This window comes from Macrobrachium nipponense, chromosome 24, assembly GCF_015104395.2.
Source record: "Macrobrachium nipponense isolate FS-2020 chromosome 24, ASM1510439v2, whole genome shotgun sequence".
NCBI lineage: Eukaryota > Metazoa > Arthropoda > Malacostraca > Decapoda > Palaemonidae > Macrobrachium > Macrobrachium nipponense.
Window position 1 is genome coordinate 53,875,520 of NC_061091.1, and position 15,623 is coordinate 53,891,142.

Below are 15,623 nucleotides of genomic sequence, written 5' to 3' on the forward strand. Positions count from 1 at the left end.
CCTTGAATATTAGACCCGTAAGCGAATGTAGAGTTGAACAATGCTTTTACTCTACTAAATATACTGATAATGCTTATCGCTTATTTCTGTTACTTCCTTCTACCCGAGTCTACTGAAGAACTGCAGATACCCTATGACGAGGAACTCAAACTATAGTATTAAATGTTGCCAGGCTAATCCACAGCTGAACTGCAGAGAGCCTCACGATGTTTAAACAGTTTTTAAGCTCATGTATACGTCGAATTACTGCGGCCATTAGCACTGTTATTACTATGACTATTCACACTGTGGGCGCTTAAGATTTGTAACTCTTTTCACTTATTTCAAGCTACAATTACCACTAATGTCTTGAGCATGTAAGTGGGTGCTTGAAATCCTCCTTAACCTAACTCCTTTTTGGAGCCAATATTACAAAATTATATAAAATATACATAAAAATTATGTAACTATACATCAGCCTAATACCATATATATAGAACGACATCAATGCTCACAGTGCTGTGTCCAAATATAAATCGTTTGGTAATAAGTTGACATTACTACTTTTTTTTTTTTTTTTTTTTTTGTCCAGTAACAGAAGCCTGCATTAAGGCGGCTTTAGTGGGGAACGTCGCTGTCTCTTTATGCCTTAAGTATAATGTCAAAGTTGCTTCGAACGGCAATATAATTGTAGCAAAAAAAAAATCGCACGCAAGTTAAGGACATTTTATTATTACTATTGCAATCATTATTAATATTCAAAATAAGTAACCGCTCATATGACCTCGCCGAAATAGAGCATTGCCATGCAGTTTACAACTTCCCTTTGCGAAGAAGCAAAAACAATAAACTTGAGAAGGAAATTATAATCACATGACTACGAAGATGAACATAACAAATAAGCCATATTTTTACAAACTCTTTTGCCGCCGTTTAAGTGTTCGGCAACCTCCCATATTCACGCTGGTTTTGAATGAATTCTTCATAAATCATAATTTACGTTCATTTGTGTATTCCCCTTTGAGCATCAATTACTTCTTTACGAACCATTTTCTTTAAGAATTCTCTTCAAATCATTACTTGACATTTTTTTTTATGAATTCTCCATCTACTATGATATATCACCTTCATAAAGTCTCTGTGAAACATTACACCGGCCTTCTTCTTACCTCCCACATAATTTTTTACCCTTTTGCAAATTTTCCTGGAAATAATATGTACTCTTTAACGAATCCCCCCATAAAGCATATATATATATATATATATATATATATATATATATATATATATATATATATATATATATATATATATATACACGTGTTTCATTTCTTCCTATATTATCTTTTGAATTAATTTTGAACCTGAAAGCATTATTAACGCTTATGATATATCCTTCAAGCAATACTCAACTTGTTTATGGACTCTTGCAGCATTAGTTTTGTGTGTGTGTGTGTGTGTGTGTTTATTTATTCTTCTTGAAGCATTGATCATTTTCCATGATTTCTCCAAAGGGCATTACTAACCCTTCCCATGAATTCTCCCTGAAGGATTATTTCATTCTTTCTTATGATATTTTCTGAAGTCTCACTTGCTTTTTTTATGAGGTCTCCCTGAAGTTTTTTTTTCTTTCTTTTTTTTATTCGGTAACACTTAACAGAGAATTATGATCCCGCATTTACGTTATTCATGACCCAGACCACAGGACGCAGTGAATTGGGGTTGTTCCTATCAATACAAGTGCATTCACTTTCTGCTTGTGCGTCCGTCTTTCTTTGCCGGGTGGGGGGAGGGGGGTGGTTGCTTGTGTATTCGTACTTAAGCAAACAAAATTTACACCCTGGTTTAAAATTTTTCATTTCAAAAACGGATGCAGGTAATTCTCTCTCTCTCTCTGGTCCTTACATTAAAGTAAGTAGACTGTTTGTTGGAAGAAAGCAATTATTTGTGTTCCTATTTCACATATATTTACAAGACAACTATTTATTGATTTTATTTTGCAAGAATTAAATTTTAGTTTCAATTTTCTGTTTCTTTGTCATGAAATGTATCATCACTTTCCCGCGTTTTGTCACAAAATGATTTTTTCATTATATAAAAATTGGATCTTAACCTTAACCCTATTGAACGCCCCAAATAGGTTTTTCGTGTCAACTGATATGATTCCACCTTATATTTGTTCTTTAATACATCATAAAACATGACAAAATGATTTGTCACAGATTATTTCCTTTAGTCGAAGTGCTATTTCGTTTCTATCCTTAGTTCCTCCTTATCTTTCCTACGATATTGAACGGGCCCAATATTTTTTAGTATACACTGATATAATTCCACATTTTTCTTTTTTTATAAATACATAATAAACAATGGCAAAATCGTCTGTCATACATTATTTCCTTAAATCAAAATGCTATTTTGTTGTATTCTTAATTCCTTATCTTTCCTACGATATAATATACTTTAATACTTGCGAGGTCTTCAGCGCAGCCCAAGCAAGTTTTCTTGATATATTTTATGCAATATTGATATAAATACAGTCTCTTTGTATTTATATAAGGATTTATGGCTAAAATGATGTTATTTGTAATATATATTATATATAGATATATACATGAATGGTAAAAATGTTCTGTCACTACAGAATTCCATTTAATAAAATGAGTCCATAAAAACTCCAAAATATAGAAAGTAAACATTACATTTCAGAGACTGAAACATAGTGCTTACTTTCTTTATTTTGGCGTTCTTATGGGCTCCTTTTATTAGAGGAAATATATAAATATATACATATCTACATATATAAATGTTTTGCTGTTTTCTTTCGTCATAAATACCAACATGCTCTTCCGCAGACGCTTACTTTGCAAGGTAATGTTCGAACAGTTTCATTATTGCAATGAAATTGATGTTATAAATTTAGAAAATATATATGATATTTGTTGGTGAATAATGGTTTAAAATCTGAAAAAAACCATTGTTATAGTTTTAAATTTTAAAAATCTGAAAAACTAAACATTATAGTTTAAATCGCAAAAAAATCTGAAAAAAAAAATTGTTTTAGTTTTAAATGACAAAAAATCTGAAAAACAGTTATAGTTTTAAATTACCAAAAAATATTAAATAAAATAATTATTGCTATAGTTTTAAATTATAGAAAATGTGCAAAAACAACTGTTATAGTTTTAAATTACAAAAAATCCGAATAAAACAATTACTGTTGTGGTTTTAAAGTATAAAAAATGTCCAAAAACAATTGTTATAGATTTAAATGACAACAAAAACTGAAAAAACATTATAGTTATAGTTTTAAATGACAGAAAATGCATAACATCTTGAGCCAAAAATTATCATTATCCAAATCGATAAACAACCTAAAGGCAAACGAAAACATAGGTACATTGAAAGAAAGACATATCCCAAATAAGAAGAGAAATCTTTAAATCCAGTGAGTAAAATTGAGAAATGAGATTAACTTGATAAAAGCGTCCTGAACCAGTCATGCAATTCTCCATTTCTTAAGCGAAAATAAGGGAGGTCAAAATAGTAAATATTTTAGCAGAAGACCCTATTTTAGGCAAATGCTGTTAAAGAGAATGGCAGAATTAAGCGAGTTGATTTTATATATTGTTTTTTTCTATTATTTCTTACAATTCGGTTCTGAGGCTCAGCGATGTTTCTGAGTAACTTGCTAATATTCATATTGGGAATTTCCGAAAATTATAAGAATGCTGTAGGTGATCTTTTATTTTACTAAAACAGGATCTCAGTTTCAGAAACATCGCTGAGCCTAAGAAGCGAATTGTAAGAAAAACAGAAAAAACAATATGTAAAATCAACTCACTTAATTCTGCCATTCTCTTTAACAAAATAGAAAAGTTATTCTCTATTTAGATTTAAGCCATTTAGGTTTTTTGATATCGTTTTTAATAAGTATATAAAATAAAAGCGTAATTCGTCTTTTTACCGTAAGTAGGTAAAATTTCATTGCTGATATATAGTACTTACATATATAGAAGCCACATACACACGCACGCACACATATGCATTAAGCTACAAATGGCCTTCAATATCCAGTTCGCTCTACCTCGGGATGAATATTTCATATATGTTAACCGAAGGGGAATTTTTTAGTTGATAATAATTTCGTCCTCTCGTGGATTCGAACCAGCGCACAGAGAGAGAAATCAGGACTTCAGTGGCCGAGTCGGTAAAGACGTCACTGAAGTCCTGACTTCTCCACTGTGCGCTGGTTTGAATCCACGAGATGACGAAATTATAATCAACTAAAAAATTCCCCTTCGGTTAATATACATGAAAAAATATATTAATTCCGAGGTAGAGCAAATTGGATATTAAAGGGTATTTGTAGCTTAATGTATGTATATGAATCACAATGATGTGATAAAAATTCACACACACACACACACACACACACATATATATATATATATATTATATATATATATATAGATATATATATATATATATATATATATAATCTATCGTTAATAATGCAATCATATATATCAAAATTTCTCAGAGTATACTACGCTAATTTGTTTAGCTGTATGAGCCGATGTCACAGCCTCCTTGATGCAAGGAAGGAAAAAAAAAGGGAGGGGGCAGGGGTAGGGGGGAACAAAAGGACTTGACCCCAAAAGAAAGCCACAGTCAAACTGAATCTCGAAGGAAAGAGATTTATTTAAAATACACTTTTCAAAGAACTCGTGTCTCTTCATGATCGTCCAAAGTGCAAATTTGTTTTTAAGAATTTGATCACTTAGGCCATAAGTTGGTTTGAAACTAGCGAGTATAAAAGTCTGGTGCGGACCTATGGATTCAGGCAACCAACCGAGACGTATGCTTGCATTGGAGATTGTAAAATATATATATATATATATATATATATATATATATATATATATATATATATATATATATATATCATTGCCGTAAAATTAAATAATAAAAAATAAATAATTAGAAGGTGGGTTTATAGACTTATATTTATAGACTTTTTGGCATCATGCCAAGCACTGGGGCAACTAAGGCCACTCAGCGCTGAAAAGGAAATGGACAGTGAAAAGGTTTGAAAGGTGTAACAGGAGGAAATCCTCGCAATTGCACTATGAATCGTTACGAGAGTGTGGATAGCAAGATGGAAGACAGAGAATATGAACGGAGGTGCAGTAGAAGGAATGAAAGGGGGTTTACAGCTAAGGGTTCGAAAGGGACGGCCGGCAAAGAAACTTAAGTAATGGCCTAGCAATATTGTACCACATGAGGTGCCAACTGATGGTCACTAAGCCCACCCCCCCCCCCCCCTACGGTGAATTAGAGGTCGGGGTAAATTTTAAAAGAAATTGACAACTATTACTGATAAACCTACTATTACAAAAATCTCGACAAATAATTAAACTTTAATAAACTCCATCCCCTGCTCTCATTGCATTTAAAAATTGCACGAGACAAAGAAATAATAAAAAGACACTTTAATCTATAAAATCGCCACTGATCAACTACATGAAGCAAGCGAAAAACATCTTTTTTCTTCTCATCGATGTCAATAAGGAGCGCTAGAAATAATGAACCATCATGAAAATCCTTCAGACAGAGAAAATCGCAGTTACTGATCAAGCAAAACGTCCCGTCGTTCCAAAGTAGACAAGGGGGGTGGAACGGCGAGCGACGACGCGAGCGACGCGAGCAAGCTCAGCAGCAATCATCTGGAGTCGTTCCTTGCGAAGCCGAGAAGAATTCCTGCTGCTCGCCGCGTCGTGTGATGGTGATGATCGTTCCTCGCCACGGGAGGTGGCGCGAACAACTGGGGGAAGGACTGTTTGCGTTCATTTGTTCCACTTCTCTCTTTCAGGACGATCGCCTGTTGCTTTTTGCTTGCATTCTTTCATTCTGCGTTCAAGATAAATCACAGTTACACACACACACACACACACACACACACATATATAATATATATATATATATATATATATATATATATATATATATATATATATACGATGCGTGTAACGTTAATAACCGCAAAGCCCTCTCAACGTCTAGGACTCAGTTAAAAGTTTCCAAATTGTTGAAATATATAAAATAAATGAACGAGAGTTTAAGATGGTTTTATTTTGGTTATAGTAACATTATGCGAATATGGTTAAAAATGACCAGTGCATTCTGATAATTATATAAAATTTCTTATATCTATATATATATATATATTATCTATATATATTATATATTAGAATTCCATCAATAAGGGCTCTTTTCATTAACATATATTATAATATATATATTATATATAATATATAGTATATATATATATTATTTATAATATATCTTATATATATGTATATATATGAAATGTGAGCGTGTTGCTTATGGAAATATTAAGAGTATTATAACTGAGTTGTCTCTTTTCTACAAATTACAAAGTGGATAATTATACTTTACAATTTACCGCGCTGTGGTTTCAAGACACTGCACGATAAATAGAAATATTATTCGGCTGTTTGTGTGCACGCAGCTATAAATATGTGTATTTCTTATTGCAGGTTACAAATTATCTCATATCAATTGTAAGTTGTTGCTCGCATATTCATGTTTCTACAAGTACTACTCTTAATTATGCACGTTTTATAAATAGCAGAAAAATTTATGAACTATGGAACACGTTGTCAGAAAATGAATGAATGAGAGAGAGAGAGAGAGAGAGAGAGAGAGAGAGAGAGAGAGAGAGAGATAAACATAAAAGGTAAGATAACTCACGACTCAGCGATCTCATTAAAACCATTTTTGACTTGACGTCCAAGACCGTGAGGAGTTATCCCCAGGAAACAGGTTGAAAAAATATCATAATTACTGATAAGTGATTAGACGTGACTGAACGCTTCCTGTTTAATCCTAATAAAGAGAGATTAACCCTAATCCCTCCGATGATGATGCTTAATTGCATATCCTTATTCATCCTTTTTTTCTTCTCATCCTCACCAGGTATTGGCAGCGAAACTTTCGCGTGACACGTGACAAGTTCGAAATAATTTTTTTCCTCGGGCATTTTCGTCATAACTTACCTTTAAGTTGCAGCTCTATCAAAGCTTTGTATCGATTTTTCCTCTTTCTCTGTACAATGTGTACCCTGTAACCTGGTGAGGAGGTATATATCCAAACTGGTCATACACACCCCGCTCCAAACCGCCCCTACGCCCTACCATCTCACTGCACACTAGGCCACTGATTCCCGCCTCTACGGCACCCAATTTATATACCGGGTTATTTTTAACTATGATGTCATCTCGAGGCGAGCTGATTGGCGCCAGCTTCTGCACTACGTCATGCTATGGATGTTGATTGGCCCGTTGCAGATGGGGAGAAAAAGCGTGGAGTTACGAGCCCGCGCACTCCCATGCCACGTCTATTTGGGTAGTTTAAGTGGGCACAGAGGCGAATTAGATCATTTCGGAATGCAAATACTAAACGTGTAAGACATTTTGCATAATATCGCTGAATTTCATATCCGGCGGAGCAAGGGATTGCAATATCGGGGTCTAAATAAAGGGGTCAGGTGATAAAGAAGTGTTACTACTTGGTGCTGGAGATGGGCTTGCCCATTTCGCCCGAGGCTTGACCGTTCCTGCCAGGCGGTTGATGCCCATCCTCGCCAGGATCTAGAGGGGCTATTTTGACCCTAAAAAAAAGAATTCGAGGGAAATATGGCCATGCCGATGGGTTCTACGAGGTAATCAGAGAATGCAGGTTCCGGTTACCGCCTGACGCTGCCGCGTCCCAGGTTTTCGCATACATTATCTGCGGTACGACAATTCATAATATCAGACTGCCTGGCTCCCGCATCAACATCTATGTCATCATAATCCAATTTTAGTACTAGCGAAATTTTGGGATTTTTGGAAATTGCAGTTTTGTTTCAAAATGATTATGCCAATGCTTTTCGGGGAGACAAACTTTAAACAGAATCTCAAACGACGCGATAGTCCTAAATAACCTTACGAATGTTTATGGTTTTCTGAAGGAAAATAAAGAAGCAAAACTCACTAGAATGGACTTACTCCTAGAAGAAGCTAAGGTCATACGGAGATCAAGTTACCGGTAAGCTTTAGAATTTCCCATTTAATTCGAACTTCTCCTGGACCGAAGATCATTCTAAAAAAGGGAAGAAGATTTGACAGCAAACACGGGACGTGCCAGGAAACAAGTGAAGGCTGAAACAGACGTACGAAAAGTTGATGAAGGGAACGATGTTTCGGCGCTAACTGGAAACTCACCGCCACCCACGCGCCAACCCACCACCCACCCACATATCCCCTCAAGTCACCCTTTTCCATGGGGGCGTGGCACGCACCAAAAAGAACTCCTACGAGGGATCTACGACGACCCAGCTTATATACAACAGATTTGCGGAAGGCAACCGAATCCTGCGGCAGCCGGCAAGCCGTTCCTTTTTTTTTTTTTTTTTTTTTTTTTTTTTTTTTTTTTTTTTTTTTACAGCATTCAGCAATTTGTGAATTTCCTGAATTTGCAGTTAGCGGAGGACTTCGCCTGTCAGTTATTAATCACTGTAGATATGATAATGAATATATCACATATATACATGAGAGATAAATCGAAAGCTGTCATACCTGTAGGGTTGGAACATACATACATACATATATAATATATATAATATATAATGTATATATATGTGTGTGTGTATGTGTGTGTGTGCTTATATATAGTAGAGATATATATTGATATATATTCTAATACCTATATACTATATATAATACACGTAGTATATTATCAAAATTTTTTTACACTTAACTAGGGACGCTTAACAAAAATAGCAGCACAATGGATATTCCCAGATTTGTGTGATAACAGCTAAACCAAGGATTAACTTCCAGCACAGAAAGCTGGCCTGCACCTACATTTACGCACACACACACACACACACACACACACACACACACACATATATATATATATATATATATATATATAATAATATATAATATATATATACGTGACAAAACTGCTCATCAGCAGCTTGTCAAACCTCCCTACAAACACTATTCGCTTCTGCACAGCAAGCACCCTCTTACTTCCCGAGCAGGACCCCTCCATTCCACAGCTCTTCGCCATCCACTGGTAGAGAGAGAGAGAGAGAGAGAGAGAGCACAGGGAAGAGCATTCACGAGATCCAGGTTCTCTGGCTCCCAGTCGACCCAGCTGAGAATCGGCACTGTATTCTAGTAGTCATATAGCTACAGATTAAAGGGATCTCTTATCAATATATACTCGTTCGATAGCGAGGAGGGCTAAACAGCTGAACGCTTAACTCTTATCACCACCATATCTTTATTTTGGTGATAAAACCTCTCGCCAACCTGCGATAAGATAGAAGGGTATTCACACTTAATAGGACCCGCCGATGACAAGTTCATTTGTTTATGTTTTTTGCTTTCTTTAGTTGTATTTGTAGTCTTCATGATAAGTCCCATTGTAAGAAGGATAAGAAGTTTACCGGTATCCAGCCCGCAGTTCGATCAGCTACGATTAACAAATTTGGATCTGGTCAGTACTTGGATGGTGACGACCACGAAAAGCCCTGTGTAGCAAATTGGAGCATTGTATATATATATATATATATATATATATATATATATATATATATATATATATATATCAGGGGTGGAAAATTCCGTCAATCCGATCAGCATAGAAGCTTAAATAATGAAATACTTCTCCCGCGTTTTCTTTTAGCACATAAAAGCAAGAATGTAATAGTAGTCCAGCTACTAATCGTCCATTACATTTTCCTTCACAAACACCAGGAAACTTTGACTTAATGAAAAGCTACTGAGTGGCAATATTAATAAACCAAGCAACATAGCATTCAAGAACCAGATCCAATATCGAACCCACACCCAAAACTAATTACGTATTGATTTCTTTTCCAGTCATAAGAAATCTTTACAAACCTTACTAAAATATAAACGATCACAATAAGAAAAATATCCTAATAGCGGATTAAACAATAGAACGTTATAGCAATAATTTAATTAGAAACATGAAGATAAGCTGTACAAATCTGATTAAATATCTATAAATATAAATGTTATTCTAATCGGAAGTTGGTCGAGGAAAATCGAGCCAAAGAAATCCGCCCGACTCACACACACACTATAGTAGATTCACACCAACCGTGCATTTAGTGTCTACGCCAGTCCCTTACGACGCTCCTGATTGGCTGTTGATAAGCCAATCACAGGGCTGGAAACACTCAGTCTCTCGAGAGAGTTCATACAGGTAGGATGCATGTTCCGTCTCTCTTGAGTGATACGTCTTGTGATTGGCTTATCAACAGCCAATCAGGAGCGTCGTAAGGGACTGGCCTAGACATCAAATGCACGGTTGATTTGAATGTACTATAACATACATACATATACGCATACGCATTGCGCGTGCGCAGGGAGACCAGTTTTGGGTCAACTGCCTAAGAAAACAGGATCTCCTACGTTGAGCGAATCGTTCGACGACTGACAGCTGTTTTTAATATTATAGTTTTATATATATATAGTATATATATATATATTTATATATATATATATATATATATATATATACATGACTGTAATAATTGCAATGACGTCCGCCGCATCTCATTTTCTTTACGGCCTTTCTGAATAATCCCCGTCACCACAAACCTCTGGACACAACGTGAAGAAACAAATGAAGTAAACCTTAACTTAAGCCCGTGGCAGGATTCAAACTTGCGCACAATGGCTGACGTGAGGTAGTGATGGATGTATCCAAGCGCTAAACGCTGTGAGGTTACAGGGGATATCACAGTTACGTGACAATACATCTGATATAAACGTGACCAGTAGACATACATACACAATCACACACACAATATAGCTTGGTACGCGAGTAGATATGTATGTCTACTGGTTACGAACAGTATTTTATAATCAGTAATGTTCATTGTCAACCGTAACTGTCGACTAAATTTACCTCATTATTAACTCTACAGACGTGTTAATACATAGCATATGAATCACAATATATATATATATATATATATATAATATATATATATATATATATAGGTATATATATGAACTTTTATCGCATCACCGTGATTCATCATACACGCATTAAGCTACAAACGTCCTTTAATATCCAATTCGCTCTACCTCGGAATCAATATATTTTCATATGTTAAATAACAGTCGGTTACATATGTGAAATATATTTAATTCGGGGGAGAGCGAATTGGATATCAAAGGGCATTTGTAGCTTAATGTATATATATATAAATAAAATAAATTATATATATATATATATATATATATGGAGAATATAATATATAATATATATAATATATATATATATATATATATATATAATATAACATTATAATATATATATACGCAATAATATATATACACACACACACAAACACACTCATATATAAATATATATAATATATATATATATATATATATATATATTATATATATATATACATGTGTTTGAGTGGATGTTAAATCGTTAGATCGATTACAATGAGAGAGAGAGGAGAGAATAAGCGTAGAGAAGAGAGAGAGAGAGAGAGAGAGAAGAGGAAATTTTATAATACAAACCACCATTTCATTGCTGCGCGTTACAAGAAAAAATTGATCATTCACGCTAACGAAATTATTATACTTATATAAGATAATTATATAGCATATCTGCAGTATTAACATGCATATATGCTATAATTTATAAATACCGTATTATATACTACCAATGACAGAAAGAAGACACCCTTGCTTAAATAAATCAATAATACAATAAACATCTGAAATGCGGAAAAACGTGTCATCCAAACCTTTGCAATTCTACCAGAGGAAAAAAATGAAAATTAAAAAAAAAAAGACTGAATTGAACTAGCGAGTAAAGAACAAATAACAAACAAACAGCAAGATAATGGTAGAGGACCCGCCCGTCGAGTTATCTTTTTGGCGGGAAAATCCCCTGGAAGATTTGTCGGGCAATTATTGTGGACTGTTGCGTCTTACTGCGATTTCTTTCCCTCATTTTCCTTCTTTTCTTCGGCCCCTTTTCCTGGTTCCTTCTTCTCTTCTGCGGCACCAGTTTATCTCTTGTTAATCCTTCCTCTCTATCGTGTTTTCCCTCTGTTTTTACTCTTTAGCTTTTATCTCTTGATAGCGTTTCGCATTCTTTTCTCTATCTTTTTTTCCCCTTTATATTCTTCATCTCTTTCTTCTCTTCTACTTTTTCAATCACCAATGTCCTCCTTATATCAGTCTCTACGACTATTTTCTTTTTTTATTACGTTATGGTCTTTTATTGCAATGCTTTTATTTTCTTCCACATACTGATGATATCTTGATTATTTCATATGTTCTTATATATTCCTGCACGTGCAGGAACGGAAAGTAATAATAATAATAATAATAATAATAATAATAATAATATAATATAATAAACAATAATAATATGATATTAATATTAACTGTTATTGAAACGATTCAACAACTGTGCAAGTGATATACCTTTAAATAATAGTAATAATAAAAATATAATTATAATAATAATAATACTGCAAGCACCATTCAATAACTGCTAGTAACAATCTCACCATTTCCTTGATGTAAAGCATTAATTAAGAAAAATTCTTCACCGCAGACAATGACGCCATGGGCATGGAATTCAGCCCCCGGCCAGCTCAGCTCCATGCCCTGCTGCCCAGTGCAACTTTTAAATCCCAGGTTTATTATTCGTCAGCAGTAACAAAAAGGCCCTCCGTGCTGTCTCGGAAGGTCGGGTGAGTGAAGGGGAACAGCGGATAGTGTGTCACTGGACGGGGTGGGGAGGGAGGGTATTATGAAGGGGCCGAGTCATGGAGGGAGATTTCATGCAGTGGTCCCCCTGGGGGAGTGACGGGGCTAGGGATGGAATACCACAAGGGGAGAGAAGACTGTAGAGTGGCTGAAGTACTGGGAATGAAAGGGGAGGGGTGGGAATTTGAAAGGGGGGGGGGGGTAACTTTTGGGGGGAATTGGAGGTTGGGGGGAAGGTGGGGATACGGATGGAAGTACCCACCAGAGGGGGTTAATGAGGGTGGTGTTGCAGATTGTTGAAATTTTTTCGTTAACTGTTGCGCAAAACCGAAATTTTGTAGCGCATTCACTAACGTCAGAATGTGCGCAGATAGTTACAGAAAGTGAAGAACGTTGTCATCTTTAACAAGAGACAAGGAAACATCATCTATGTCGTGGGTAAAAGACAAAAGGAGAATGCGGATGAGGTCACTAAAAGTTAAGATGCACATCAAGTAACTGAAAACGAAGTAAACAAGCACAAAATGCGCCGCAGTTTCTTCGGCGCAATTGAGTTTTCTGTACACCGTATAATCAAGGCCACCGAAAATAGATCTATCTTTTGGTCGTCTCGGTACTCGGTATAACGCTGTATGAGCTGCGGCCCATGAAACTTTAACCAAGACCCGGTGGTGGCCTGTACTATATCGCTGCCAAACGCACGATTATGGCTAACTTTAACCTTAAAGAAAATATAAAATACTCACGCTAGAGGGCTGCAATTTAGCATGGTTGATGATTGGAGGGTGGACGATCAGCCTACCAATTTGCAACCCGCTAGCCTCAGTAGTTTTTAAGACCTGAGGGCGGAAAGAAAAAGTGTGGACAGACAGACAAAATCCTCTCAATAGTTTTCTTTTACAGGAAACTTCAATTACATTTACTGAATATAAGCATCAAAATATTTCGCGCCAGTCGGCAAGTCATTCCGTAATCATCAGCTAAGAAAAACGAAAAGTAAACCGGTGTATTTAGTCATTAATGGCAACGAAGAGACTTTTTAGGAGCCAATAATACAGTAAGAGAGCTCTCATAGTAAGCCCCGAAAAAGACATTACAGCTCATGGTGTGCACGCCTCCCTTCCTCGCACTTCACAGAGTGGTCTTCCAAGGAGAAGTCGAACGAGGATGAGGGGGCTGAAAAGCAAATCGAGTTGACAATGAATAAAAAAAAAACCACAAATTAGCCAAAAGGCAAGACGAACACTAATATAGTAACCGAACGACTAAGAAAGCTTTTTTAGAAATTAATACAGAAGGAAACCAGCACCGATTGATTATCAGCAGAATTAAAAGCCCTCATTAAATCGCAAGGTTGCTATCCTGCTGTCTTTTGGGCCCGGATTAACAGAGTACTCTATTAATCCTGTTTTGTGCCGCGCTGTGACCCACAGCGCCCAATTATTTCATGGCGAAAGGGAAACTGGCATATAGCAGCAAACTGCTAAAATAAACCTTATCTGATAGGTCGATTTCTAACATGTAGAAGCCTTCTTTCTGATATATGACTGCAATAGCAAGTCAACCCCCTGCTTCCTGCTTGTACAGTAGCGTATGGTGGTTATTATTATTGTTTTTGAAAAGATGAAGCCTATCCATATGGAACAGGCTCACCAAAGAGGCCACTGACTTGAAATTCAGGCTTCCAAAGAATATGGTGCTCATTCGAAAGAGTTAACAGAGGGTAAATATGGGAAGTACAGAAGAGGAGATCAGTTATGAGAATGCTTGAAATGGCTTATTGAAATAATCCTACTGTAGTATAACATGCAATGAGCATCCAGGAACCTGTCCTGAATGCAAAACAGTCTACGGGAAAGTGACTCGCCACTTACTCTGTAAATTAATATATATATATATATATATATATATATATATATATATATATATATATATATATATATATATAGGAATTATGCCAAGCACTGGGGTAACTAAAACCATTCAGCTCTAAAACGGAAATTGACAGTATATGTTTGAAAGGTGTTAGGAGAGGGTGGACAGTAAGATGGAAGAAAGAGAATATAAACAGAGGTACGGTAAAAGGAATGAAAGTAGTTGCAGCTAGGGGCCGGAAGGACGCTGCAAAAAACCTTAAGTAATGCCTACAGTGCACCGAATGAGGAGCACTGAAGGCACTACCCACCTATGGCTGTAGTAGGTGCAATGAAGAAGAACCTAGGCACGACTTTCGGGACGTATACCCGTTTGATGTTCCTTGACATCTCCGCCTTCTATACGTATATACCGTCATTCACGACGGTATGGATGCGCTATAGTAGATTCACATCAACCCTGCATTTGATGCCTAGGCCAGTTCCTTACGACGCTCCCGATTGGCTGTTGAGAAGCCAGTCACGGGGCTGGAAACTCTTAGTCTCTCTCGAGAGTTCACATTGGCAGGATGTTTGTTCCACCTCTCATGAAAGACGTATCCCTCAGGAGAGGCGGTTTGTTTGTTTGTATGGTGTTTTTACTTTGCATGGAACCAGTGGTTATTCAGCAACGGGACCAACGGCTTTACGTGACTTCCGAACCATGTCGAGAGTGAACTTCTATCACCAGAAATACACATCTCTTAGTCCTCAATGGAATGGCCGAGAATCGAACTTGCAACCACCGAGGTGGCACGCCAACACCATACCAACCTAGCCACTGAGGCGCTTTCAGTAGAGGTGGAACATAGATCCTATCCATGTGAACTCTCGAGAGAGACTGAGAGTTTCCAGCCCTGTGATTGGCTTATCA

At 36.2% G+C, this 15,623-nt stretch overlaps 1 protein-coding gene across 1 annotated transcript in view; it reads right to left on the reverse strand.

Moving 5' to 3' along the window:
• The window catches only part of LOC135205637 (activating transcription factor 3-like), an 83,831-nt gene extending 76,601 nt beyond the window's left edge, over nucleotides 1-7,230 (reverse strand). The window contains exon 1 of the mRNA XM_064236448.1: nucleotides 7,059-7,230. The gene's annotated coding sequence lies outside the window, so the exon portion shown is untranslated. The remainder of the gene's footprint in view (nucleotides 1-7,058) is intronic.
• Between the last annotated feature and the right edge of the window lie 8,393 nt (nucleotides 7,231-15,623).